Genomic DNA, 26114 nt, shown 5'->3' on the forward strand with positions numbered 1-26114 from the left:
TGCACAGAATTTAGCAAGGGCCTCGCACCTTCTGATGCATCAGGTAGGTGCACAATAGCATAGCCTAACCCTCTGTACTTTGGTCTATATTGATGCGGGACATAGACAGCCAGCTGATGACCAATCCATTAGTGCAATGGATGGCTGGAAGCATTTGTCTTTGCCTTTGCAATACCACAGAAGCAATGCATGGTCAATGTACAGCAATGACACACCTGTGTGAACAGCCAGGAGACCCCCCCCCCCATGTTATGTTACATAGTTACATAGTTAGTACGGTCGAAAAAAGACATATGTCCATCAAGTTCAACCAGGGAATTAAGGGGTAGGGGTGTGGCGCGATATTGGGGAAGGGATGAGATTTTATATTTCTTCATAAGCATTAATCTTATTTTGTCAATTAGGAACATTCAGCACCCACCCGCTATCAAGGCAGCTGCCTATCATGTCATGCCCTACCTGCACAGGTGTGCTGGCTACTCAAATGATCCAATTAAGGAGGCCATTTAGTCAGCAGCAGCAGAAGTCCTGTGCCTGGACGCTCCAACAGGGGCCAGACACAAGCAGAAGCAGAAGCAGCAGAAGCAGCAGCAGCACCACCTTTTGTTTTTTGGCTGCAGCAGCAGCAAGGCCCACAGGGCTGGCTAGCTGGCTAGCCAGCAAGCAGGTAGCAATGAAAGTAGGAATCTTTCTTTTTAACCCTGTAAGGGGGTGGTGCACTGTACCCGAAGATACTGCCATATCGGGTCAATGCATAGGGCGACGGAAGCAAGCTTCGAAATCGGCCCCCGTTCTCAAAAATCCATTTAATATATGGTCCCCAGATAGGGGACGTATCAGATATTAAACTGATAAGAACAGATACTACACTTGATCTTAGCCAAAAGGCCGAGAAGCGATAACCGTGAAAGGGGCGGGCCCAACAAGGTCCCCTTCATGGGCACTATCACTGCTTGCTGTCAGGGAGGCTGCCAGACAATTTTCCATGCACACTCTGGGCTGGGGGGCAGTCAACCACCAGTACACACAGCAGAACCTAAACCCATACCATTATTGCTAAGCAGCAAGACAGGGGCCCATTGCACTCCCACGGGGCCTTTTTAAATGCAATCCATAACCCGGATTTGCCAGGAACCCTTCTTACTCCTCCTACTTGCATGTGACACTGGGCTTAGGATCTGCATAGGAAACACACACACAAGCACACACCTACCTTTGTTGCCTGCAGATGCCTCCTTGGCTGTCCCCAAACGGTATCAAACCAACACCCACGGGAAGCTGTAAGCATAGAGGACATGCCTGCACCCCATTGGACTTACCTGTGTGGGTTAAATCCGGGTTATTTGACAACCTATGGCGGTGATGGTTCTGCTCAGGCAGAGCAGTGCTGATGCTCCTCATAAAGCTGTCGCTGCTGTGAAGGTTCTAGGTGACATCACAAATCCCTATGGTTACATACACAACAAAGCTGGGTTGTTGTTGTTTACACTCTGCAAGGCCTGTGGAAGTGAGTGACATCATAGCACTGTAGTTCTGAGGGTTCAAGATGGATGCAACAATCTCCTGTTGCTTCTATGAAGGCCGTAATAGACGACATCACCAAACAGCTCCATAGTCACATACACAGCAAAGGAGAGATGTTGTTTACACCTAGTGATGTCAGTGGTATTGAGTGACATCACAGCACAGTGCTAAGGCTCCTGGGCCTGGACACAGCAGCGGCTGCAATATCTCAACGGAGAATACGTTTATATATATGTGTGTGTGTGCGCGTATATATATATATATATATATATATATATATATATATATATTTCTCCGCCGAAATCACTTTTAAACCCATTTCCACCTTTTTTTCCCTTCTCTTCCTCTTACTTTTTTTTCACGTTTTTTTACGTTTTTCTCCTTTTCGCCTCTTTTCTGGGCGTATTATTCTTCTTTTTCTTCTTTTTTTTCGTCTAATGCATACCCCATCAGTGCAGCAATGCTTATTCAATACCGCCAGCAGATGGAGACACTGGGGGATAATTTTCTAAGGATTTATACTGATTTTTCCTGTCTGAATTTGTCGCACAGAAAGTTGCAGGCCAAATATGTGTGACATTTCTGCGACTTTAGCTTCTAGAGCATTTTTACAACATTATACATAGGTGCTGAATACATAAAAAGCGACTGTTCAGCGACAGACAAGTCGCATCGGCTGAAAGTAGGCCAGAATGTCAGTCCATGTTGGAGCAGGTTTAGATACAGTCTAAAGCATAGATCTCAAAGTCTGTGCACAGAATTTAGCAAGGGCCTCGCACCTTCTGATGCATCAGGTAGGTGCACAATAGCATAGCCTAACCCTCTGTACTTTGGTCTATATTGATGCGGGACATAGACAGCCAGCTGATGACCAATCCATTAGTGCAATGGATGGCTGGAAGCATTTGTCTTTGCCTTTGCAATACCACAGAAGCAATGCATGGTCAATGTACAGCAATGACACACCTGTGTGAACAGCCAGGAGACCCCCCCCCCATGTTATGTTACATAGTTACATAGTTAGTACGGTCGAAAAAAGACATATGTCCATCAAGTTCAACCAGGGAATTAAGGGGTAGGGGTGTGGCGCGATATTGGGGAAGGGATGAGATTTTATATTTCTTCATAAGCATTAATCTTATTTTGTCAATTAGGAACATTCAGCACCCACCCGCTATCAAGGCAGCTGCCTATCATGTCATGCCCTACCTGCACAGGTGTGCTGGCTACTCAAATGATCCAATTAAGGAGGCCATTTAGTCAGCAGCAGCAGAAGTCCTGTGCCTGGACGCTCCAACAGGGGCCAGACACAAGCAGAAGCAGAAGCAGCAGAAGCAGCAGCAGCACCACCTTTTGTTTTTTGGCTGCAGCAGCAGCAAGGCCCACAGGGCTGGCTAGCTGGCTAGCCAGCAAGCAGGTAGCAATGAAAGTAGGAATCTTTCTTTTTAACCCTGTAAGGGGGTGGTGCACTGTACCCGAAGATACTGCCATATCGGGTCAATGCATAGGGCGACGGAAGCAAGCTTCGAAATCGGCCCCCGTTCTCAAAAATCCATTTAATATATGGTCCCCAGATAGGGGACGTATCAGATATTAAACTGATAAGAACAGATACTACACTTGATCTTAGCCAAAAGGCCGAGAAGCGATAACCGTGAAAGGGGCGGGCCCAACAAGGTCCCCTTCATGGGCACTATCACTGCTTGCTGTCAGGGAGGCTGCCAGACAATTTTCCATGCACACTCTGGGCTGGGGGGCAGTCAACCACCAGTACACACAGCAGAACCTAAACCCATACCATTATTGCTAAGCAGCAAGACAGGGGCCCATTGCACTCCCACGGGGCCTTTTTAAATGCAATCCATAACCCGGATTTGCCAGGAACCCTTCTTACTCCTCCTACTTGCATGTGACACTGGGCTTAGGATCTGCATAGGAAACACACACACAAGCACACACCTACCTTTGTTGCCTGCAGATGCCTCCTTGGCTGTCCCCAAACGGTATCAAACCAACACCCACGGGAAGCTGTAAGCATAGAGGACATGCCTGCACCCCATTGGACTTACCTGTGTGGGTTAAATCCGGGTTATTTGACAACCTATGGCGGTGATGGTTCTGCTCAGGCAGAGCAGTGCTGATGCTCCTCATAAAGCTGTCGCTGCTGTGAAGGTTCTAGGTGACATCACAAATCCCTATGGTTACATACACAACAAAGCTGGGTTGTTGTTGTTTACACTCTGCAAGGCCTGTGGAAGTGAGTGACATCATAGCACTGTAGTTCTGAGGGTTCAAGATGGATGCAACAATCTCCTGTTGCTTCTATGAAGGCCGTAATAGACGACATCACCAAACAGCTCCATAGTCACATACACAGCAAAGGAGAGATGTTGTTTACACCTAGTGATGTCAGTGGTATTGAGTGACATCACAGCACAGTGCTAAGGCTCCTGGGCCTGGACACAGCAGCGGCTGCAATATCTCAACGGAGAATACGTTTATATCTATGTGTGTGTGTGCGCATATATATATATATATATATATATATATATATATATATATATATATATTTCTCCGCCGAAATCACTTTTAAACCCATTTCCACCTTTTTTTCCCTTCTCTTCCTCTTACTTTTTTTTCACGTTTTTTTACGTTTTTCTCCTTTTCGCCTCTTTTCTGGGCGTATTATTCTTCTTTTTCTTCTTTTTTTTCGTCTAATGCATACCCCATCAGTGCAGCAATGCTTATTCAATACCGCCAGCAGATGGAGACACTGGGGGATAATTTTCTAAGGATTTATACTGATTTTTCCTGTCTGAATTTGTCGCACAGAAAGTTGCAGGCCAAATATGTGTGACATTTCTGCGACTTTAGCTTCTAGAGCATTTTTACAACATTATACATAGGTGCTGAATACATAAAAAGCGACTGTTCAGCGACAGACAAGTCGCATCGGCTGAAAGTAGGCCAGAATGTCAGTCCATGTTGGAGCAGGTTTAGATACAGTCTAAAGCATAGATCTCAAAGTCTGTGCACAGAATTTAGCAAGGGCCTCGCACCTTCTGATGCATCAGGTAGGTGCACAATAGCATAGCCTAACCCTCTGTACTTTGGTCTATATTGATGCGGGACATAGACAGCCAGCTGATGACCAATCCATTAGTGCAATGGATGGCTGGAAGCATTTGTCTTTGCCTTTGCAATACCACAGAAGCAATGCATGGTCAATGTACAGCAATGACACACCTGTGTGAACAGCCAGGAGCCCCCCCCCCCCCATGTTATGTTACATAGTTACATAGTTAGTACGGTCGAAAAAAGACATATGTCCATCAAGTTCAACCAGGGAATTAAGGGGTAGGGGTGTGGCGCGATATTGGGGAAGGGATGAGATTTTATATTTCTTCATAAGCATTAATCTTATTTTGTCAATTAGGAACATTCAGCACCCACCCGCTATCAAGGCAGCTGCCTATCATGTCATGCCCTACCTGCACAGGTGTGCTGGCTACTCAAATGATCCAATTAAGGAGGCCATTTAGTCAGCAGCAGCAGAAGTCCTGTGCCTGGACGCTCCAACAGGGGCCAGACACAAGCAGAAGCAGAAGCAGCAGCAGCACCACCTTTTGTTTTTTGGCTGCAGCAGCAGCAAGGCCCACAGGGCTGGCTAGCTGGCTAGCCAGCAAGCAGGTAGCAATGAAAGTAGGAATCTTTCTTTTTAACCCTGTAAGGGGGTGGTGCACTGTACCCGAAGATACTGCCATATCGGGTCAATGCATAGGGCGACGGAAGCAAGCTTCGAAATCGGCCCCCGTTCTCAAAAATCCATTTAATATATGGTCCCCAGATAGGGGACGTATCAGATATTAAACTGATAAGAACAGATACTACACTTGATCTTAGCCAAAAGGCCGAGAAGCGATAACCGTGAAAGGGGCGGGCCCAACAAGGTCCCCTTCATGGGCACTATCACTGCTTGCTGTCAGGGAGGCTGCCAGACAATTTTCCATGCACACTCTGGGCTGGGGGGCAGTCAACCACCAGTACACACAGCAGAACCTAAACCCATACCATTATTGCTAAGCAGCAAGACAGGGGCCCATTGCACTCCCACGGGGCCTTTTTAAATGCAATCCATAACCCGGATTTGCCAGGAACCCTTCTTACTCCTCCTACTTGCATGTGACACTGGGCTTAGGATCTGCATAGGAAACACACACACAAGCACACACCTACCTTTGTTGCCTGCAGATGCCTCCTTGGCTGTCCCCAAACGGTATCAAACCAACACCCACGGGAAGCTGTAAGCATAGAGGACATGCCTGCACCCCATTGGACCTACCTGTGTGGGTTAAATCCGGGTTATTTGACAACCTATGGCGGTGATGGTTCTGCTCAGGCAGAGCAGTGCTGATGCTCCTCATAAAGCTGTCGCTGCTGTGAAGGTTCTAGGTGACATCACAAATCCCTATGGTTACATACACAACAAAGCTGGGTTGTTGTTGTTTACACTCTGCAAGGCCTGTGGAAGTGAGTGACATCATAGCACTGTAGTTCTGAGGGTTCAAGATGGATGCAACAATCTCCTGTTGCTTCTATGAAGGCCGTAATAGACGACATCACCAAACAGCTCCATAGTCACATACACAGCAAAGGAGAGATGTTGTTTACACCTAGTGATGTCAGTGGTATTGAGTGACATCACAGCACAGTGCTAAGGCTCCTGGGCCTGGACACAGCAGCGGCTGCAATATCTCAACGGAGAATACGTTTATATCTATGTGTGTGTGTGCGCATATATATATATATATATATATATATATATATATATATATATATATATTTCTCCGCCGAAATCACTTTTAAACCCATTTCCACCTTTTTTTCCCTTCTCTTCCTCTTACTTTTTTTTCACGTTTTTTTACGTTTTTCTCCTTTTCGCCTCTTTTCTGGGCGTATTATTCTTCTTTTTCTTCTTTTTTTTCGTCTAATGCATACCCCATCAGTGCAGCAATGCTTATTCAATACCGCCAGCAGATGGAGACACTGGGGGATAATTTTCTAAGGATTTATACTGATTTTTCCTGTCTGAATTTGTCGCACAGAAAGTTGCAGGCCAAATATGTGTGACATTTCTGCGACTTTAGCTTCTAGAGCATTTTTACAACATTATACATAGGTGCTGAATACATAAAAAGCGACTGTTCAGCGACAGACAAGTCGCATCGGCTGAAAGTAGGCCAGAATGTCAGTCCATGTTGGAGCAGGTTTAGATACAGTCTAAAGCATAGATCTCAAAGTCTGTGCACAGAATTTAGCAAGGGCCTCGCACCTTCTGATGCATCAGGTAGGTGCACAATAGCATAGCCTAACCCTCTGTACTTTGGTCTATATTGATGCGGGACATAGACAGCCAGCTGATGACCAATCCATTAGTGCAATGGATGGCTGGAAGCATTTGTCTTTGCCTTTGCAATACCACAGAAGCAATGCATGGTCAATGTACAGCAATGACACACCTGTGTGAACAGCCAGGAGACCCCCCCCCCCCCCCCCATGTTATGTTACATAGTTACATAGTTAGTACGGTCGAAAAAAGACATATGTCCATCAAGTTCAACCAGGGAATTAAGGGGTAGGGGTGTGGCGCGATATTGGGGAAGGGATGAGATTTTATATTTCTTCATAAGCATTAATCTTATTTTGTCAATTAGGAACATTCAGCACCCACCCGCTATCAAGGCAGCTGCCTATCATGTCATGCCCTACCTGCACAGGTGTGCTGGCTACTCAAATGATCCAATTAAGGAGGCCATTTAGTCAGCAGCAGCAGAAGTCCTGTGCCTGGACGCTCCAACAGGGGCCAGACACAAGCAGAAGCAGAAGCAGCAGAAGCAGCAGCAGCACCACCTTTTGTTTTTTGGCTGCAGCAGCAGCAAGGCCCACAGGGCTGGCTAGCTGGCTAGCCAGCAAGCAGGTAGCAATGAAAGTAGGAATCTTTCTTTTTAACCCTGTAAGGGGGTGGTGCACTGTACCCGAAGATACTGCCATATCGGGTCAATGCATAGGGCGACGGAAGCAAGCTTCGAAATCGGCCCCCGTTCTCAAAAATCCATTTAATATATGGTCCCCAGATAGGGGACGTATCAGATATTAAACTGATAAGAACAGATACTACACTTGATCTTAGCCAAAAGGCCGAGAAGCGATAACCGTGAAAGGGGCGGGCCCAACAAGGTCCCCTTCATGGGCACTATCACTGCTTGCTGTCAGGGAGGCTGCCAGACAATTTTCCATGCACACTCTGGGCTGGGGGGCAGTCAACCACCAGTACACACAGCAGAACCTAAACCCATACCATTATTGCTAAGCAGCAAGACAGGGGCCCATTGCACTCCCACGGGGCCTTTTTAAATGCAATCCATAACCCGGATTTGCCAGGAACCCTTCTTACTCCTCCTACTTGCATGTGACACTGGGCTTAGGATCTGCATAGGAAACACACACACAAGCACACACCTACCTTTGTTGCCTGCAGATGCCTCCTTGGCTGTCCCCAAACGGTATCAAACCAACACCCACGGGAAGCTGTAAGCATAGAGGACATGCCTGCACCCCATTGGACTTACCTGTGTGGGTTAAATCCGGGTTATTTGACAACCTATGGCGGTGATGGTTCTGCTCAGGCAGAGCAGTGCTGATGCTCCTCATAAAGCTGTCGCTGCTGTGAAGGTTCTAGGTGACATCACAAATCCCTATGGTTACATACACAACAAAGCTGGGTTGTTGTTGTTTACACTCTGCAAGGCCTGTGGAAGTGAGTGACATCATAGCACTGTAGTTCTGAGGGTTCAAGATGGATGCAACAATCTCCTGTTGCTTCTATGAAGGCCGTAATAGACGACATCACCAAACAGCTCCATAGTCACATACACAGCAAAGGAGAGATGTTGTTTACAACTAGTGATGTCAGTGGTATTGAGTGACATCACAGCACAGTGCTAAGGCTCCTGGGCCTGGACACAGCAGCGGCTGCAATATCTCAACGGAGAATACGTTTATATCTATGTGTGTGTGTGCGCATATATATATATATATATATATATATATATATATATATATATATATTTCTCCGCCGAAATCACTTTTAAACCCATTTCCACCTTTTTTTCCCTTCTCTTCCTCTTACTTTTTTTTCACGTTTTTTTACGTTTTTCTCCTTTTCGCCTCTTTTCTGGGCGTATTATTCTTCTTTTTCTTCTTTTTTTTCGTCTAATGCATACCCCATCAGTGCAGCAATGCTTATTCAATACCGCCAGCAGATGGAGACACTGGGGGATAATTTTCTAAGGATTTATACTGATTTTTCCTGTCTGAATTTGTCGCACAGAAAGTTGCAGGCCAAATATGTGTGACATTTCTGCGACTTTAGCTTCTAGAGCATTTTTACAACATTATACATAGGTGCTGAATACATAAAAAGCGACTGTTCAGCGACAGACAAGTCGCATCGGCTGACAGTAGGCCAGAATGTCAGTCCATGTTGGAGCAGGTTTAGATACAGTCTAAAGCATAGATCTCAAAGTCTGTGCACAGAATTTAGCAAGGGCCTCGCACCTTCTGATGCATCAGGTAGGTGCACAATAGCATAGCCTAACCCTCTGTACTTTGGTCTATATTGATGCGGGACATAGACAGCCAGCTGATGACCAATCCATTAGTGCAATGGATGGCTGGAAGCATTTGTCTTTGCCTTTGCAATACCACAGAAGCAATGCATGGTCAATGTACAGCAATGACACACCTGTGTGAACAGCCAGGAGACCCCCCCCCCCCCCCATGTTATGTTACATAGTTACATAGTTAGTACGGTCGAAAAAAGACATATGTCCATCAAGTTCAACCAGGGAATTAAGGGGTAGGGGTGTGGCGCGATATTGGGGAAGGGATGAGATTTTATATTTCTTCATAAGCATTAATCTTATTTTGTCAATTAGGAACATTCAGCACCCACCCGCTATCAAGGCAGCTGCCTATCATGTCATGCCCTACCTGCACAGGTGTGCTGGCTACTCAAATGATCCAATTAAGGAGGCCATTTAGTCAGCAGCAGCAGAAGTCCTGTGCCTGGATGCTCCAACAGGGGCCAGACACAAGCAGAAGCAGAAGCAGCAGAAGCAGCAGCAGCACCACCTTTTGTTTTTTGGCTGCAGCAGCAGCAAGGCCCACAGGGCTGGCTAGCTGGCTAGCCAGCAAGCAGGTAGCAATGAAAGTAGGAATCTTTCTTTTTAACCCTGTAAGGGGGTGGTGCACTGTACCCGAAGATACTGCCATATCGGGTCAATGCATAGGGCGACGGAAGCAAGCTTCGAAATCGGCCTCCGTTCTCAAAAATCCATTTAATATATGGTCCCCAGATAGGGGACGTATCAGATATTAAACTGATAAGAACAGATTTTTTTTTTTTTTTTTTTTTTTATCTAAAGCCGAGGAACGTGCTTTCGATTCACCCAAAGTGCAAGAAAAAGTGCAAACGTGTTACACTAAAAAAACGTGCACAAAGGATGCGGTCTATCGCAAGCCCTTCTCCGATAGGAGAGAGGCCCCCCAACAAACCTTACCCTTCGCCTCCGGACCAAGAGGTACCTGCGAGGTTCCAGGTTCGGTGTCCCTTTTCGCCGAAGCTACTAGGAGACCACAAATGCTCCCGGCATCCCCCTTGGCGTTAGCCAAGGTATCTGCCCGCAGAGCCGATTACGGTAGGTACCCTGCGAAGCAGGAGTACCCGGGGTGTTTGCAGGGAGGTGCGGAACCTAATGGCCACACACACCTCCCCTAGACCGCCAGGAGGGACACCCAGAAGGGCTACCGCATCCTGACAAATCCTGTGAACACACAACACGCAAAAAGTGACACAGTGAGACAAAAAATAAATAAATAAGTGAATGTGTGCAGATATACTGCCCGGACATCCGGCCGGATCTATAAAAATTTCTCTGATCCTAGCCAGAAGGCCGGGAATCAAGAGGTGAGTGCCACAAGGTGAAGAGATTATGGTGCCCGTGCTTCAACTCAGTGAGCCTATTCTCCCAGTGAGTTTCGGCACCTCGGGGTCACCACTCCCCGAGGCACAAAAGTACCTCGGCTCTAGACCCTCTCAGCCTCATGGCGAGACCCGGAGGGAACAGGTCACATCGGGGCAGCCGTCGAGCTGATTCCTCAGAACCAGCCCCGGAAAGCCCTGGTACACCTGCATCCTCCATGCAGCACCCATCCCCACCAGCATGAAAACTGATAAGAACAGATACTACACTTGATCTTAGCCAAAAGGCCGAGAAGCGATAACCGTGAAAGGGGCGGGCCCAACAAGGTCCCCTTCATGGGCACTATCACTGCTTGCTGTCAGGGAGGCTGCCAGACAATTTTCCATGCACACTCTGGGCTGGGGGGCAGTCAACCACCAGTACACACAGCAGAACCTAAACCCATACCATTATTGCTAAGCAGCAAGACAGGGGCCCATTGCACTCCCACGGGGCCTTTTTAAATGCAATCCATAACCCGGATTTGCCAGGAACCCTTCTTACTCCTCCTACTTGCATGTGACACTGGGCTTAGGATCTGCATAGGAAACACACACACAAGCACACACCTACCTTTGTTGCCTGCAGATGCCTCCTTGGCTGTCCCCAAACGGTATCAAACCAACACCCACGGGAAGCTGTAAGCATAGAGGACATGCCTGCACCCCATTGGACTTACCTGTGTGGGTTAAATCCGGGTTATTTGACAACCTATGGCGGTGATGGTTCTGCTCAGGCAGAGCAGTGCTGATGCTCCTCATAAAGCTGTCGCTGCTGTGAAGGTTCTAGGTGACATCACAAATCCCTATGGTTACATACACAACAAAGCTGGGTTGTTGTTGTTTACACTCTGCAAGGCCTGTGGAAGTGAGTGACATCATAGCACTGTAGTTCTGAGGGTTCAAGATGGATGCAACAATCTCCTGTTGCTTCTATGAAGGCCATAATAGACGACATCACCAAACAGCTCCATAGTCACATACACAGCAAAGGAGAGATGTTGTTTACACCTAGTGATGTCAGTGGTATTGAGTGACATCACAGCACAGTGCTAAGGCTCCTGGGCCTGGACACAGCAGCGGCTGCAATATCTCAACGGAGAATACGTTTATATCTATGTGTGTGTGTGCGCATATATATATATATATATATATATATATATATATATATATATTTCTGCGCCGAAATCACTTTTAAACCCATTTCCACCTTTTTTTCCCTTCTCTTCCTCTTACTTTTTTTTCACGTTTTTTTACGTTTTTCTCCTTTTCGCCTCTTTTCTGGGCGTATTATTCTTCTTTTTCTTCTTTTTTTTCGTCTAATGCATACCCCATCAGTGCAGCAATGCTTATTCAATACCGCCAGCAGATGGAGACACTGGGGGATAATTTTCTAAGGATTTATACTGATTTTTCCTGTCTGAATTTGTCGCACAGAAAGTTGCAGGCCAAATATGTGTGACATTTCTGCGACTTTAGCTTCTAGAGCATTTTTACAACATTATACATAGGTGCTGAATACATAAAAAGCGACTGTTCAGCGACAGACAAGTCGCATCGGCTGAAAGTAGGCCAGAATGTCAGTCCATGTTGGAGCAGCTTTAGATACAGTCTAAAGCATAGATCTCAAAGTCTGTGCACAGAATTTAGCAAGGGCCTCGCACCTTCTGATGCATCAGGTAGGTGCACAATAGCATAGCCTAACCCTCTGTACTTTGGTCTATATTGATGCGGGACATAGACAGCCAGCTGATGACCAATCCATTAGTGCAATGGATGGCTGGAAGCATTTGTCTTTGCCTTTGCAATACCACAGAAGCAATGCATGGTCAATGTACAGCAATGACACACCTGTGTGAACAGCCAGGAGACCCCCCCCCCCCCCCATGTTATGTTACATAGTTACATAGTTAGTACGGTCGAAAAAAGACATATGTCCATCAAGTTCAACCAGGGAATTAAGGGGTAGGGGTGTGGCGCGATATTGGGGAAGGGATGAGATTTTATATTTCTTCATAAGCATTAATCTTATTTTGTCAATTAGGAACATTCAGCACCCACCCGCTATCAAGGCAGCTGCCTATCATGTCATGCCCTACCTGCACAGGTGTGCTGGCTACTCAAATGATCCAATTAAGGAGGCCATTTAGTCAGCAGCAGCAGAAGTCCTGTGCCTGGACGCTCCAACAGGGGCCAGACACAAGCAGAAGCAGAAGCAGCAGCAGCACCACCTTTTGTTTTTTGGCTGCAGCAGCAGCAAGGCCCACAGGGCTGGCTAGCTGGCTAGCCAGCAAGCAGGTAGCAATGAAAGTAGGAATCTTTCTTTTTAACCCTGTAAGGGGGTGGTGCACTGTACCCGAAGATACTGCCATATCGGGTCAATGCATAGGGCGACGGAAGCAAGCTTCGAAATCGGCCCCCGTTCTCAAAAATCCATTTAATATATGGTCCCCAGATAGGGGACGTATCAGATATTAAACTGATAAGAACAGATACTACACTTGATCTTAGCCAAAAGGCCGAGAAGCGATAACCGTGAAAGGGGCGGGCCCAACAAGGTCCCCTTCATGGGCACTATCACTGCTTGCTGTCAGGGAGGCTGCCAGACAATTTTCCATGCACACTCTGGGCTGGGGGGCAGTCAACCACCAGTACACACAGCAGAACCTAAACCCATACCATTATTGCTAAGCAGCAAGACAGGGGCCCATTGCACTCCCACGGGGCCTTTTTAAATGCAATCCATAACCCGGATTTGCCAGGAACCCTTCTTACTCCTCCTACTTGCATGTGACACTGGGCTTAGGATCTGCATAGGAAACACACACACAAGCACACACCTACCTTTGTTGCCTGCAGATGCCTCCTTGGCTGTCCCCAAACGGTATCAAACCAACACCCACGGGAAGCTGTAAGCATAGAGGACATGCCTGCACCCCATTGGACTTACCTGTGTGGGTTAAATCCGGGTTATTTGACAACCTATGGCGGTGATGGTTCTGCTCAGGCAGAGCAGTGCTGATGCTCCTCATAAAGCTGTCGCTGCTGTGAAGGTTCTAGGTGACATCACAAATCCCTATGGTTACATACACAACAAAGCTGGGTTGTTGTTGTTTACACTCTGCAAGGCCTGTGGAAGTGAGTGACATCATAGCACTGTAGTTCTGAGGGTTCAAGATGGATGCAACAATCTCCTGTTGCTTCTATGAAGGCCGTAATAGACGACATCACCAAACAGCTCCATAGTCACATACACAGCAAAGGAGAGATGTTGTTTACACCTAGTGATGTCAGTGGTATTGAGTGACATCACAGCACAGTGCTAAGGCTCCTGGGCCTGGACACAGCAGCGGCTGCAATATCTCAACGGAGAATACGTTTATATCTATGTGTGTGTGTGCGTATATATATATATATATATATATATATATATATATATATATATTTCTCCGCCGAAATCACTTTTAAACCCATTTCCACCTTTTTTTCCCTTCTCTTCCTCTTACTTTTTTTTCACGTTTTTTTACGTTTTTCTCCTTTTCGCCTCTTTTCTGGGCGTATTATTCTTCTTTTTCTTCTTTTTTTTCGTCTAATGCATACCCCATCAGTGCAGCAATGCTTATTCAATACCGCCAGCAGATGGAGACACTGGGGGATAATTTTCTAAGGATTTATACTGATTTTTCCTGTCTGAATTTGTCGCACAGAAAGTTGCAGGCCAAATATGTGTGACATTTCTGCGACTTTAGCTTCTAGAGCATTTTTACAACATTATACATAGGTGCTGAATACATAAAAAGCGACTGTTCAGCGACAGACAAGTCGCATCGGCTGAAAGTAGGCCAGAATGTCAGTCCATGTTGGAGCAGGTTTAGATACAGTCTAAAGCATAGATCTCAAAGTCTGTGCACAGAATTTAGCAAGGGCCTCGCACCTTCTGATGCATCAGGTAGGTGCACAATAGCATAGCCTAACCCTCTGTACTTTGGTCTATATTGATGCGGGACATAGACAGCCAGCTGATGACCAATCCATTAGTGCAATGGATGGCTGGAAGCATTTGTCTTTGCCTTTGCAATACCACAGAAGCAATGCATGGTCAATGTACAGCAATGACACACCTGTGTGAACAGCCAGGAGACCCCCCCCCCCCATGTTATGTTACATAGTTACATAGTTAGTACGGTCGAAAAAAGACATATGTCCATCAAGTTCAACCAGGGAATTAAGGGGTAGGGGTGTGGCGCGATATTGGGGAAGGGATGAGATTTTATATTTCTTCATAAGCATTAATCTTATTTTGTCAATTAGGAACATTCAGCACCCACCCGCTATCAAGGCAGCTGCCTATCATGTCATGCCCTACCTGCACAGGTGTGCTGGCTACTCAAATGATCCAATTAAGGAGGCCATTTAGTCAGCAGCAGCAGAAGTCCTGTGCCTGGACGCTCCAACAGGGGCCAGACACAAGCAGAAGCAGAAGCAGCAGAAGCAGCAGCAGCACCACCTTTTGTTTTTTGGCTGCAGCAGCAGCAAGGCCCACAGGGCTGGCTAGCTGGCTAGCCAGCAAGCAGGTAGCAATGAAAGTAGGAATCTTTCTTTTTAACCCTGTAAGGGGGTGGTGCACTGTACCCGAAGATACTGCCATATCGGGTCAATGCATAGGGCGACGGAAGCAAGCTTCGAAATCGGCCCCCGTTCTCAAAAATCCATTTAATATATGGTCCCCAGATAGGGGACGTATCAGATATTAAACTGATAAGAACAGATACTACACTTGATCTTAGCCAAAAGGCCGAGAAGCGATAACCGTGAAAGGGGCGGGCCCAACAAGGTCCCCTTCATGGGCACTATCACTGCTTGCTGTCAGGGAGGCTGCCAGACAATTTTCCATGCACACTCTGGGCTGGGGGGCAGTCAACCACCAGTACACACAGCAGAACCTAAACCCATACCATTATTGCTAAGCAGCAAGACAGGGGCCCATTGCACTCCCACGGGGCCTTTTTAAATGCAATCCATAACCCGGATTTGCCAGGAACCCTTCTTACTCCTCCTACTTGCATGTGACACTGGGCTTAGGATCTGCATAGGAAACACACACACAAGCACACACCTACCTTTGTTGCCTGCAGATGCCTCCTTGGCTGTCCCCAAACGGTATCAAACCAACACCCACGGGAAGCTGTAAGCATAGAGGACATGCCTGCACCCCATTGGACTTACCTGTGTGGGTTAAATCCGGGTTATTTGACAACCTATGGCGGTGATGGTTCTGCTCAGGCAGAGCAGTGCTGATGCTCCTCATAAAGCTGTCGCTGCTGTGAAGGTTCTAGGTGACATCACAAATCCCTATGGTTACATACACAACAAAGCTGGGTTGTTGTTGTTTACACTCTGCAAGGCCTGTGGAAGTGAGTGACATCATAGCACTGTAGTTCTGAGGGTTCAAGATGGATGCAACAATCTCCTGTTGCTTCTATGAAGGCCGTAATAGACGACATCACCAAACAGCTCCATAGTCACATACACAGCAAAGGAGAGATGTTGTTTACACCTAGTGATGTCAGTGGTATTGAGTGACATCACAGCACAGTGCTAAGGCTCCTGGGCCTGGACACAGCAGCGGCTGCAATATCTCAACGGAGAATACGTTTATATCTATGTGTGTGTGTGCGCATATATATATATATATATATATATATATATATATATATATATATATATATATATATATATTTCTCCGCCGAAATCACTTTTAAACCCATTTCCACCTTTTTTTCCCTTCTCTTCCTCTTACTTTTTTTTCACGTTTTTTTACGTTTTTCTCCTTTTCGCCTCTTTTCTGGGCGTATTATTCTTCTTTTTCTTCTTTTTTTTCGTCTAATGCATACCCCATCAGTGCAGCAATGCTTATTCAATACCGCCAGCAGATGGAGACACTGGGGGATAATTTTCTAAGGATTTATACTGATTTTTCCTGTCTGAATTTGTCGCACAGAAAGTTGCAGGCCAAATATGTGTGACATTTCTGCGACTTTAGCTTCTAGAGCATTTTTACAACATTATACATAGGTGCTGAATACATAAAAAGCGACTGTTCAGCGACAGACAAGTCGCATCGGCTGAAAGTAGGCCAGAATGTCAGTCCATGTTGGAGCAGGTTTAGATACAGTCTAAAGCATAGATCTCAAAGTCTGTGCACAGAATTTAGCAAGGGCCTCGCACCTTCTGATGCATCAGGTAGGTGCACAATAGCATAGCCTAACCCTCTGTACTTTGGTCTATATTGATGCGGGACATAGACAGCCAGCTGATGACCAATCCATTAGTGCAATGGATGGCTGGAAGCATTTGTCTTTGCCTTTGCAATACCACAGAAGCAATGCATGGTCAATGTACAGCAATGACACACCTGTGTGAACAGCCAGGAGACCCCCCCCATGTTATGTTACATAGTTACATAGTTAGTACGGTCGAAAAAAGACATATGTCCATCAAGTTCAACCAGGGAATTAAGGGGTAGGGGTGTGGCGCGATATTGGGGAAGGGATGAGATTTTATATTTCTTCATAAGCATTAATCTTATTTTGTCAATTAGGAACATTCAGCACCCACCCGCTATCAAGGCAGCTGCCTATCATGTCATGCCCTACCTGCACAGGTGTGCTGGCTACTCAAATGATCCAATTAAGGAGGCCATTTAGTCAGCAGCAGCAGAAGTCCTGTGCCTGGACGCTCCAACAGGGGCCAGACACAAGCAGAAGCAGAAGCAGCAGAAGCAGCAGCAGCACCACCTTTTGTTTTTTGGCTGCAGCAGCAGCAAGGCCCACAGGGCTGGCTAGCTGGCTAGCCAGCAAGCAGGTAGCAATGAAAGTAGGAATCTTTCTTTTTAACCCTGTAAGGGGGTGGTGCACTGTACCCGAAGATACTGCCATATCGGGTCAATGCATAGGGCGACGGAAGCAAGCTTCGAAATCGGCCCCCGTTCTCAAAAATCCATTTAATATATGGTCCCCAGATAGGGGACGTATCAGATATTAAACTGATAAGAACAGATACTACACTTGATCTTAGCCAAAAGGCCGAGAAGCGATAACCGTGAAAGGGGCGGGCCCAACAAGGTCCCCTTCATGGGCACTATCACTGCTTGCTGTCAGGGAGGCTGCCAGACAATTTTCCATGCACACTCTGGGCTGGGGGGCAGTCAACCACCAGTACACACAGCAGAACCTAAACCCATACCATTATTGCTAAGCAGCAAGACAGGGGCCCATTGCACTCCCACGGGGCCTTTTTAAATGCAATCCATAACCCGGATTTGCCAGGAACCCTTCTTACTCCTCCTACTTGCATGTGACACTGGGCTTAGGATCTGCATAGGAAACACACACACAAGCACACACCTACCTTTGTTGCCTGCAGATGCCTCCTTGGCTGTCCCCAAACGGTATCAAACCAACACCCACGGGAAGCTGTAAGCATAGAGGACATGCCTGCACCCCATTGGACTTACCTGTGTGGGTTAAATCCGGGTTATTTGACAACCTATGGCGGTGATGGTTCTGCTCAGGCAGAGCAGTGCTGATGCTCCTCATAAAGCTGTCGCTGCTGTGAAGGTTCTAGGTGACATCACAAATCCCTATGGTTACATACACAACAAAGCTGGGTTGTTGTTGTTTACACTCTGCAAGGCCTGTGGAAGTGAGTGACATCATAGCACTGTAGTTCTGAGGGTTCAAGATGGATGCAACAATCTCCTGTTGCTTCTATGAAGGCCGTAATAGACGACATCACCAAACAGCTCCATAGTCACATACACAGCAAAGGAGAGATGTTGTTTACACCTAGTGATGTCAGTGGTATTGAGTGACATCACAGCACAGTGCTAAGGCTCCTGGGCCTGGACACAGCAGCGGCTGCAATATCTCAACGGAGAATACGTTTATATCTATGTGTGTGTGTGCGCATATATATATATATATATATATATATATATATATATATTTCTCCGCCGAAATCACTTTTAAACCCATTTCCACCTTTTTTTCCCTTCTCTTCCTCTTACTTTTTTTTCACGTTTTTTTACGTTTTTCTCCTTTTCGCCTCTTTTCTGGGCGTATTATTCTTCTTTTTCTTCTTTTTTTTCGTCTAATGCATACCCCATCAGTGCAGCAATGCTTATTCAATACCGCCAGCAGATGGAGACACTGGGGGATAATTTTCTAAGGATTTATACTGATTTTTCCTGTCTGAATTTGTCGCACAGAAAGTTGCAGGCCAAATATGTGTGACATTTCTGCGACTTTAGCTTCTAGAGCATTTTTACAACATTATACATAGGTGCTGAATACATAAAAAGCGACTGTTCAGCGACAGACAAGTCGCATCGGCTGAAAGTAGGCCAGAATGTCAGTCCATGTTGGAGCAGGTTTAGATACAGTCTAAAGCATAGATCTCAAAGTCTGTGCACAGAATTTAGCAAGGGCCTCGCACCTTCTGATGCATCAGGTAGGTGCACAATAGCATAGCCTAACCCTCTGTACTTTGGTCTATATTGATGCGGGACATAGACAGCCAGCTGATGACCAATCCATTAGTGCAATGGATGGCTGGAAGCATTTGTCTTTGCCTTTGCAATACCACAGAAGCAATGCATGGTCAATGTACAGCAATGACACACCTGTGTGAACAGCCAGGAGACCCCCCCCCCCCCCCCCATGTTATGTTACATAGTTACATAGTTAGTACGGTCGAAAAAAGACATATGTCCATCAAGTTCAACCAGGGAATTAAGTGGTAGGGGTGTGGCGCGATATTGGGGAAGGGATGAGATTTTATATTTCTTCATAAGCATCAATCTTATTTTGTCAATTAGGAACATTCAGCACCCACCCGCTATCAAGGCAGCTGCCTATCATGTCATGCCCTACCTGCACAGGTGTGCTGGCTACTCAAATGATCCAATTAAGGAGGCCATTTAGTCAGCAGCAGCAGAAGTCCTGTGCCTGGACGCTCCAACAGGGGCCAGACACAAGCAGAAGCAGAAGCAGCAGAAGCAGCAGCAGCACCACCTTTTGTTTTTTGGCTGCAGCAGCAGCAAGGCCCACAGGGCTGGCTAGCTGGCTAGCCAGCAAGCAGGTAGCAATGAAAGTAGGAATCTTTCTTTTTAACCCTGTAAGGGGGTGGTGCACTGTACCCGAAGATACTGCCATATCGGGTCAATGCATAGGGCGACGGAAGCAAGCTTCGAAATCGGCCCCCGTTCTCAAAAATCCATTTAATATATGGTCCCCAGATAGGGGACGTATCAGATATTAAACTGATAAGAACAGATACTACACTTGATCTTAGCCAAAAGGCCGAGAAGCGATAACCGTGAAAGGGGCGGGCCCAACAAGGTCCCCTTCATGGGCACTATCACTGCTTGCTGTCAGGGAGGCTGCCAGACAATTTTCCATGCACACTCTGGGCTGGGGGGCAGTCAACCACCAGTACACACAGCAGAACCTAAACCCATACCATTATTGCTAAGCAGCAAGACAGGGGCCCATTGCACTCCCACGGGGCCTTTTTAAATGCAATCCATAACCCGGATTTGCCAGGAACCCTTCTTACTCCTCCTACTTGCATGTGACACTGGGCTTAGGATCTGCATAGGAAACACACACACAAGCACACACCTACCTTTGTTGCCTGCAGATGCCTCCTTGGCTGTCCCCAAACGGTATCAAACCAACACCCACGGGAAGCTGTAAGCATAGAGGACATGCCTGCACCCCATTGGACTTACCTGTGTGGGTTAAATCCGGGTTATTTGACAACCTATGGCGGTGATGGTTCTGCTCAGGCAGAGCAGTGCTGATGCTCCTCATAAAGCTGTCGCTGCTGTGAAGGTTCTAGGTGACATCACAAATCCCTATGGTTACATACACAACAAAGCTGGGTTGTTGTTGTTTACACTCTGCAAGGCCTGTGGAAGTGAGTGACATCATAGCACTGTAGTTCTGAGGGTTCAAGATGGATGCAACAATCTCCTGTTGCTTCTATGAAGGCCGTAATAGACGACATCACCAAACAGCTCCATAGTCACATACACAGCAAAGGAGAGATGTTGTTTACACCTAGTGATGTCAGTGGTATTGAGTGACATCACAGCACAGTGCTAAGGCTCCTGGGCCTGGACACAGCAGCGGCTGCAATATCTCAACGGAGAATACGTTTATATCTATGTGTGTGTGTGCGCATATATATATATATATATATATATATATATATATATATATATATTTCTCCGCCGAAATCACTTTTAAACCCATTTCCACCTTTTTTTCCCTTCTCTTCCTCTTACTTTTTTTTCAAGTTTTTTTACGTTTTTCTCCTTTTCGCCTCTTTTCTGGGCGTATTATTCTTCTTTTTCTTCTTTTTTTTCGTCTAATGCATACCCCATCAGTGCAGCAATGCTTATTCAATACCGCCAGCAGATGGAGACACTGGGGGATAATTTTCTAAGGATTTATACTGATTTTTCCTGTCTGAATTTGTCGCACAGAAAGTTGCAGGCCAAATATGTGTGACATTTCTGCGACTTTAGCTTCTAGAGCATTTTTACAACATTATACATAGGTGCTGAATACATAAAAAGCGACTGTTCAGCGACAGACAAATCGCATCGGCTGAAAGTAGGCCAGAATGTCAGTCCATGTTGGAGCAGGTTTAGATACAGTCTAAAGCATAGATCTCAAAGTCTGTGCACAGAATTTAGCAAGGGCCTCGCACCTTCTGATGCATCAGGTAGGTGCACAATAGCATAGCCTAACCCTCTGTACTTTGGTCTATATTGATGCGGGACATAGACAGCCAGCTGATGACCAATCCATTAGTGCAATGGATGGCTGGAAGCATTTGTCTTTGCCTTTGCAATACCACAGAAGCAATGCATGGTCAATGTACAGCAATGACACACCTGTGTGAACAGCCAGGAGACCCCCCCCATGTTATGTTACATAGTTACATAGTTAGTACGGTCGAAAAAAGACATATGTCCATCAAGTTCAACCAGGGAATTAAGGGGTAGGGGTGTGGCGCGATATTGGGGAAGGGATGAGATTTTATATTTCTTCATAAGCATTAATCTTATTTTGTCAATTAGGAACATTCAGCACCCACCCGCTATCAAGGCAGCTGCCTATCATGTCATGCCCTACCTGCACAGGTGTGCTGGCTACTCAAATGATCCAATTAAGGAGGCCATTTAGTCAGCAGCAGCAGAAGTCCTGTGCCTGGACGCTCCAACAGGGGCCAGACACAAGCAGAAGCAGAAGCAGCAGAAGCAGCAGCAGCACCACCTTTTGTTTTTTGGCTGCAGCAGCAGCAAGGCCCACAGGGCTGGCTAGCTGGCTAGCCAGCAAGCAGGTAGCAATGAAAGTAGGAATCTTTCTTTTTAACCCTGTAAGGGGGTGGTGCACTGTACCCGAAGATACTGCCATATCGGGTCAATGCATAGGGCGACGGAAGCAAGCTTCGAAATCGGCCCCCGTTCTCAAAAATCCATTTAATATATGGTCCCCAGATAGGGGACGTATCAGATATTAAACTGATAAGAACAGATACTACACTTGATCTTAGCCAAAAGGCCGAGAAGCGATAACCGTGAAAGGGGCGGGCCCAACAAGGTCCCCTTCATGGGCACTATCACTGCTTGCTGTCAGGGAGGCTGCCAGACAATTTTCCATGCACACTCTGGGCTGGGGGGCAGTCAACCACCAGTACACACAGCAGAACCTAAACCCATACCATTATTGCTAAGCAGCAAGACAGGGGCCCATTGCACTCCCACGGGGCCTTTTTAAATGCAATCCATAACCCGGATTTGCCAGGAACCCTTCTTACTCCTCCTACTTGCATGTGACACTGGGCTTAGGATCTGCATAGGAAACACACACACAAGCACACACCTACCTTTGTTGCCTGCAGATGCCTCCTTGGCTGTCCCCAAACGGTATCAAACCAACACCCACGGGAAGCTGTAAGCATAGAGGACATGCCTGCACCCCATTGGACTTACCTGTGTGGGTTAAATCCGGGTTATTTGACAACCTATGGCGGTGATGGTTCTGCTCAGGCAGAGCAGTGCTGATGCTCCTCATAAAGCTGTCGCTGCTGTGAAGGTTCTAGGTGACATCACAAATCCCTATGGTTACATACACAACAAAGCTGGGTTGTTGTTGTTTACACTCTGCAAGGCCTGTGGAAGTGAGTGACATCATAGCACTGTAGTTCTGAGGGTTCAAGATGGATGCAACAATCTCCTGTTGCTTCTATGAAGGCCGTAATAGACGACATCACCAAACAGCTCCATAGTCACATACACAGCAAAGGAGAGATGTTGTTTACACCTAGTGATGTCAGTGGTATTGAGTGACATCACAGCACAGTGCTAAGGCTCCTGGGCCTGGACACAGCAGCGGCTGCAATATCTCAACGGAGAATACGTTTATATCTATGTGTGTGTGTGCGCATATATATATATATATATATATATATATATATATATATATATATATATATTTCTCCGCCGAAATCACTTTTAAACCCATTTCCACCTTTTTTTCCCTTCTCTTCCTCTTACTTTTTTTTCACGTTTTTTTACGTTTTTCTCCTTTTCGCCTCTTTTCTGGGCGTATTATTCTTCTTTTTCTTCTTTTTTTTCGTCTAATGCATACCCCATCAGTGCAGCAATGCTTATTCAATACCGCCAGCAGATGGAGACACTGGGGGATAATTTTCTAAGGATTTATACTGATTTTTCCTGTCTGAATTTGTCGCACAGAAAGTTGCAGGCCAAATATGTGTGACATTTCTGCGACTTTAGCTTCTAGAGCATTTTTACAACATTATACATAGGTGCTGAATACATAAAAAGCGACTGTTCAGCGACAGACAAGTCGCATCGGCTGAAAGTAGGCCAGAATGTCAGTCCATGTTGGAGCAGGTTTAGATACAGTCTAAAGCATAGATCTCAAAGTCTGTGCACAGAATTTAGCAAGGGCCTCGCACCTTCTGATGCATCAGGTAGGTGCACAATAGCATAGCCTAACCCTCTGTACTTTGGTCTATATTGATGCGGGACATAGACAGCCAGCTGATGACCAATCCATTAGTGCAATGGATGGCTGGAAGCATTTGTCTTTGCCTTTGCAATACCACAGAAGCAATGCATGGTCAATGTACAGCAATGACACACCTGTGTGAACAGCCAGGAGACCCCCCCCCCCCCCCCATGTTATGTTACATAGTTACATAGTTAGTACGGTCGAAAAAAGACATATGTCCATCAAGTTCAACCAGGGAATTAAGTGGTAGGGGTGTGGCGCGATATTGGGGAAGGGATGAGATTTTATATTTCTTCATAAGCATCAATCTTATTTTGTCAATTAGGAACATTCAGCACCCACCCGCTATCAAGGCAGCTGCCTATCATGTCATGCCCTACCTGCACAGGTGTGCTGGCTACTCAAATGATCCAATTAAGGAGGCCATTTAGTCAGCAGCAGCAGAAGTCCTGTGCCTGGACGCTCCAACAGGGGCCAGACACAAGCAGAAGCAGAAGCAGCAGAAGCAGCAGCAGCACCACCTTTTGTTTTTTGGCTGCAGCAGCAGCAAGGCCCACAGGGCTGGCTAGCTGGCTAGCCAGCAAGCAGGTAGCAATGAAAGTAGGAATCTTTCTTTTTAACCCTGTAAGGGGGTGGTGCACTGTACCCGAAGATACTGCCATATCGGGTCAATGCATAGGGCGACGGAAGCAAGCTTCGAAATCGGCCCCCGTTCTCAAAAATCCATTTAATATATGGTCCCCAGATAGGGGACGTATCAGATATTAAACTGATAAGAACAGATACTACACTTGATCTTAGCCAAAAGGCCGAGAAGCGATAACCGTGAAAGGGGCGGGCCCAACAAGGTCCCCTTCATGGGCACTATCACTGCTTGCTGTCAGGGAGGCTGCCAGACAATTTTCCATGCACACTCTGGGCTGGGGGGCAGTCAACCACCAGTACACACAGCAGAACCTAAACCCATACCATTATTGCTAAGCAGCAAGACAGGGGCCCATTGCACTCCCACGGGGCCTTTTTAAATGCAATCCATAACCCGGATTTGCCAGGAACCCTTCTTACTCCTCCTACTTGCATGTGACACTGGGCTTAGGATCTGCATAGGAAACACACACACAAGCACACACCTACCTTTGTTGCCTGCAGATGCCTCCTTGGCTGTCCCCAAACGGTATCAAACCAACACCCACGGGAAGCTGTAAGCATAGAGGACATGCCTGCACCCCATTGGACTTACCTGTGTGGGTTAAATCCGGGTTATTTGACAACCTATGGCGGTGATGGTTCTGCTCAGGCAGAGCAGTGCTGATGCTCCTCATAAAGCTGTCGCTGCTGTGAAGGTTCTAGGTGACATCACAAATCCCTATGGTTACATACACAACAAAGCTGGGTTGTTGTTGTTTACACTCTGCAAGGCCTGTGGAAGTGAGTGACATCATAGCACTGTAGTTCTGAGGGTTCAAGATGGATGCAACAATCTCCTGTTGCTTCTATGAAGGCCGTAATAGACGACATCACCAAACAGCTCCATAGTCACATACACAGCAAAGGAGAGATGTTGTTTACACCTAGTGATGTCAGTGGTATTGAGTGACATCACAGCACAGTGCTAAGGCTCCTGGGCCTGGACACAGCAGCGGCTGCAATATCTCAACGGAGAATACGTTTATATCTATGTGTGTGTGTGCGCATATATATATATATATATATATATATATATATATATATATATATATATATATATATATATTTCTCCGCCGAAATCACTTTTAAACCCATTTCCACCTTTTTTTCCCTTCTCTTCCTCTTACTTTTTTTTCACGTTTTTTTACGTTTTTCTCCTTTTCGCCTCTTTTCTGGGCGTATTATTCTTCTTTTTCTTCTTTTTTTTCGTCTAATGCATACCCCATCAGTGCAGCAATGCTTATTCAATACCGCCAGCAGATGGAGACACTGGGGGATAATTTTCTAAGGATTTATACTGATTTTTCCTGTCTGAATTTGTCGCACAGAAAGTTGCAGGCCAAATATGTGTGACATTTCTGCGACTTTAGCTTCTAGAGCATTTTTACAACATTATACATAGGTGCTGAATACATAAAAGCGACTGTTCAGCGACAGACAAGTCGCATCGGCTGAAAGTAGGCCAGAATGTCAGTCCATGTTGGAGCAGGTTTAGATACAGTCTAAAGCATAGATCTCAAAGTCTGTGCACAGAATTTAGCAAGGGCCTCGCACCTTCTGATGCATCAGGTAGGTGCACAATAGCATAGCCTAACCCTCTGTACTTTGGTCTATATTGATGCGGGACATAGACAGCCAGCTGATGACCAATCCATTAGTGCAATGGATGGCTGGAAGCATTTGTCTTTGCCTTTGCAATACCACAG

At 46.3% G+C, this 26114-nt stretch overlaps 11 non-coding genes and 1 pseudogene across 11 annotated transcripts; all 12 read right to left on the reverse strand.

The window, feature by feature from the left end:
* Nucleotides 1-709: 709 nt before the first annotated feature.
* LOC130313392 (U2 spliceosomal RNA) lies at nucleotides 710-900 on the reverse strand. The gene has a single exon (XR_008861324.1). It is a non-coding gene; the product is annotated as a U2 spliceosomal RNA (small nuclear RNA).
* A 2083-nt stretch (nucleotides 901-2983) lies between these two features.
* Nucleotides 2984-3174, reverse strand: LOC130313393 (U2 spliceosomal RNA). Its single transcript, XR_008861325.1, has one exon. It is a non-coding gene; the product is annotated as a U2 spliceosomal RNA (small nuclear RNA).
* A 2082-nt stretch (nucleotides 3175-5256) lies between these two features.
* Nucleotides 5257-5447, reverse strand: LOC130313394 (U2 spliceosomal RNA). Its single transcript, XR_008861326.1, has one exon. It is a non-coding gene; the product is annotated as a U2 spliceosomal RNA (small nuclear RNA).
* A 2096-nt stretch (nucleotides 5448-7543) lies between these two features.
* LOC130313395 (U2 spliceosomal RNA) lies at nucleotides 7544-7734 on the reverse strand. Its single transcript, XR_008861327.1, has one exon. It is a non-coding gene; the product is annotated as a U2 spliceosomal RNA (small nuclear RNA).
* Nucleotides 7735-9826: 2092 nt separating this feature from the next.
* Nucleotides 9827-10015, reverse strand: LOC130313418 (U2 spliceosomal RNA). Its single transcript, XR_008861347.1, has one exon. It is a non-coding gene; the product is annotated as a U2 spliceosomal RNA (small nuclear RNA).
* Nucleotides 10016-10707: 692 nt separating this feature from the next.
* Nucleotides 10708-10867, reverse strand: LOC130313419 (U2 spliceosomal RNA; annotated as a pseudogene).
* Nucleotides 10868-12946: 2079 nt separating this feature from the next.
* Nucleotides 12947-13137, reverse strand: LOC130313396 (U2 spliceosomal RNA). Its single transcript, XR_008861328.1, has one exon. It is a non-coding gene; the product is annotated as a U2 spliceosomal RNA (small nuclear RNA).
* A 2085-nt stretch (nucleotides 13138-15222) lies between these two features.
* On the reverse strand, nucleotides 15223-15413 carry LOC130313397 (U2 spliceosomal RNA). Its single transcript, XR_008861329.1, has one exon. It is a non-coding gene; the product is annotated as a U2 spliceosomal RNA (small nuclear RNA).
* A 2099-nt stretch (nucleotides 15414-17512) lies between these two features.
* On the reverse strand, nucleotides 17513-17703 carry LOC130313398 (U2 spliceosomal RNA). Its single transcript, XR_008861330.1, has one exon. It is a non-coding gene; the product is annotated as a U2 spliceosomal RNA (small nuclear RNA).
* Nucleotides 17704-19789: 2086 nt separating this feature from the next.
* On the reverse strand, nucleotides 19790-19980 carry LOC130313400 (U2 spliceosomal RNA). The gene has a single exon (XR_008861331.1). It is a non-coding gene; the product is annotated as a U2 spliceosomal RNA (small nuclear RNA).
* Nucleotides 19981-22063: 2083 nt separating this feature from the next.
* Nucleotides 22064-22254, reverse strand: LOC130313401 (U2 spliceosomal RNA). Its single transcript, XR_008861332.1, has one exon. It is a non-coding gene; the product is annotated as a U2 spliceosomal RNA (small nuclear RNA).
* A 2097-nt stretch (nucleotides 22255-24351) lies between these two features.
* On the reverse strand, nucleotides 24352-24542 carry LOC130313402 (U2 spliceosomal RNA). The gene has a single exon (XR_008861333.1). It is a non-coding gene; the product is annotated as a U2 spliceosomal RNA (small nuclear RNA).
* Between the last annotated feature and the right edge of the window lie 1572 nt (nucleotides 24543-26114).

The sequence above is a fragment of the Hyla sarda genome, unplaced genomic scaffold, assembly GCF_029499605.1.
Source record: "Hyla sarda isolate aHylSar1 unplaced genomic scaffold, aHylSar1.hap1 scaffold_1764, whole genome shotgun sequence".
Taxonomy (NCBI): Eukaryota; Metazoa; Chordata; class Amphibia; order Anura; family Hylidae; genus Hyla; species Hyla sarda.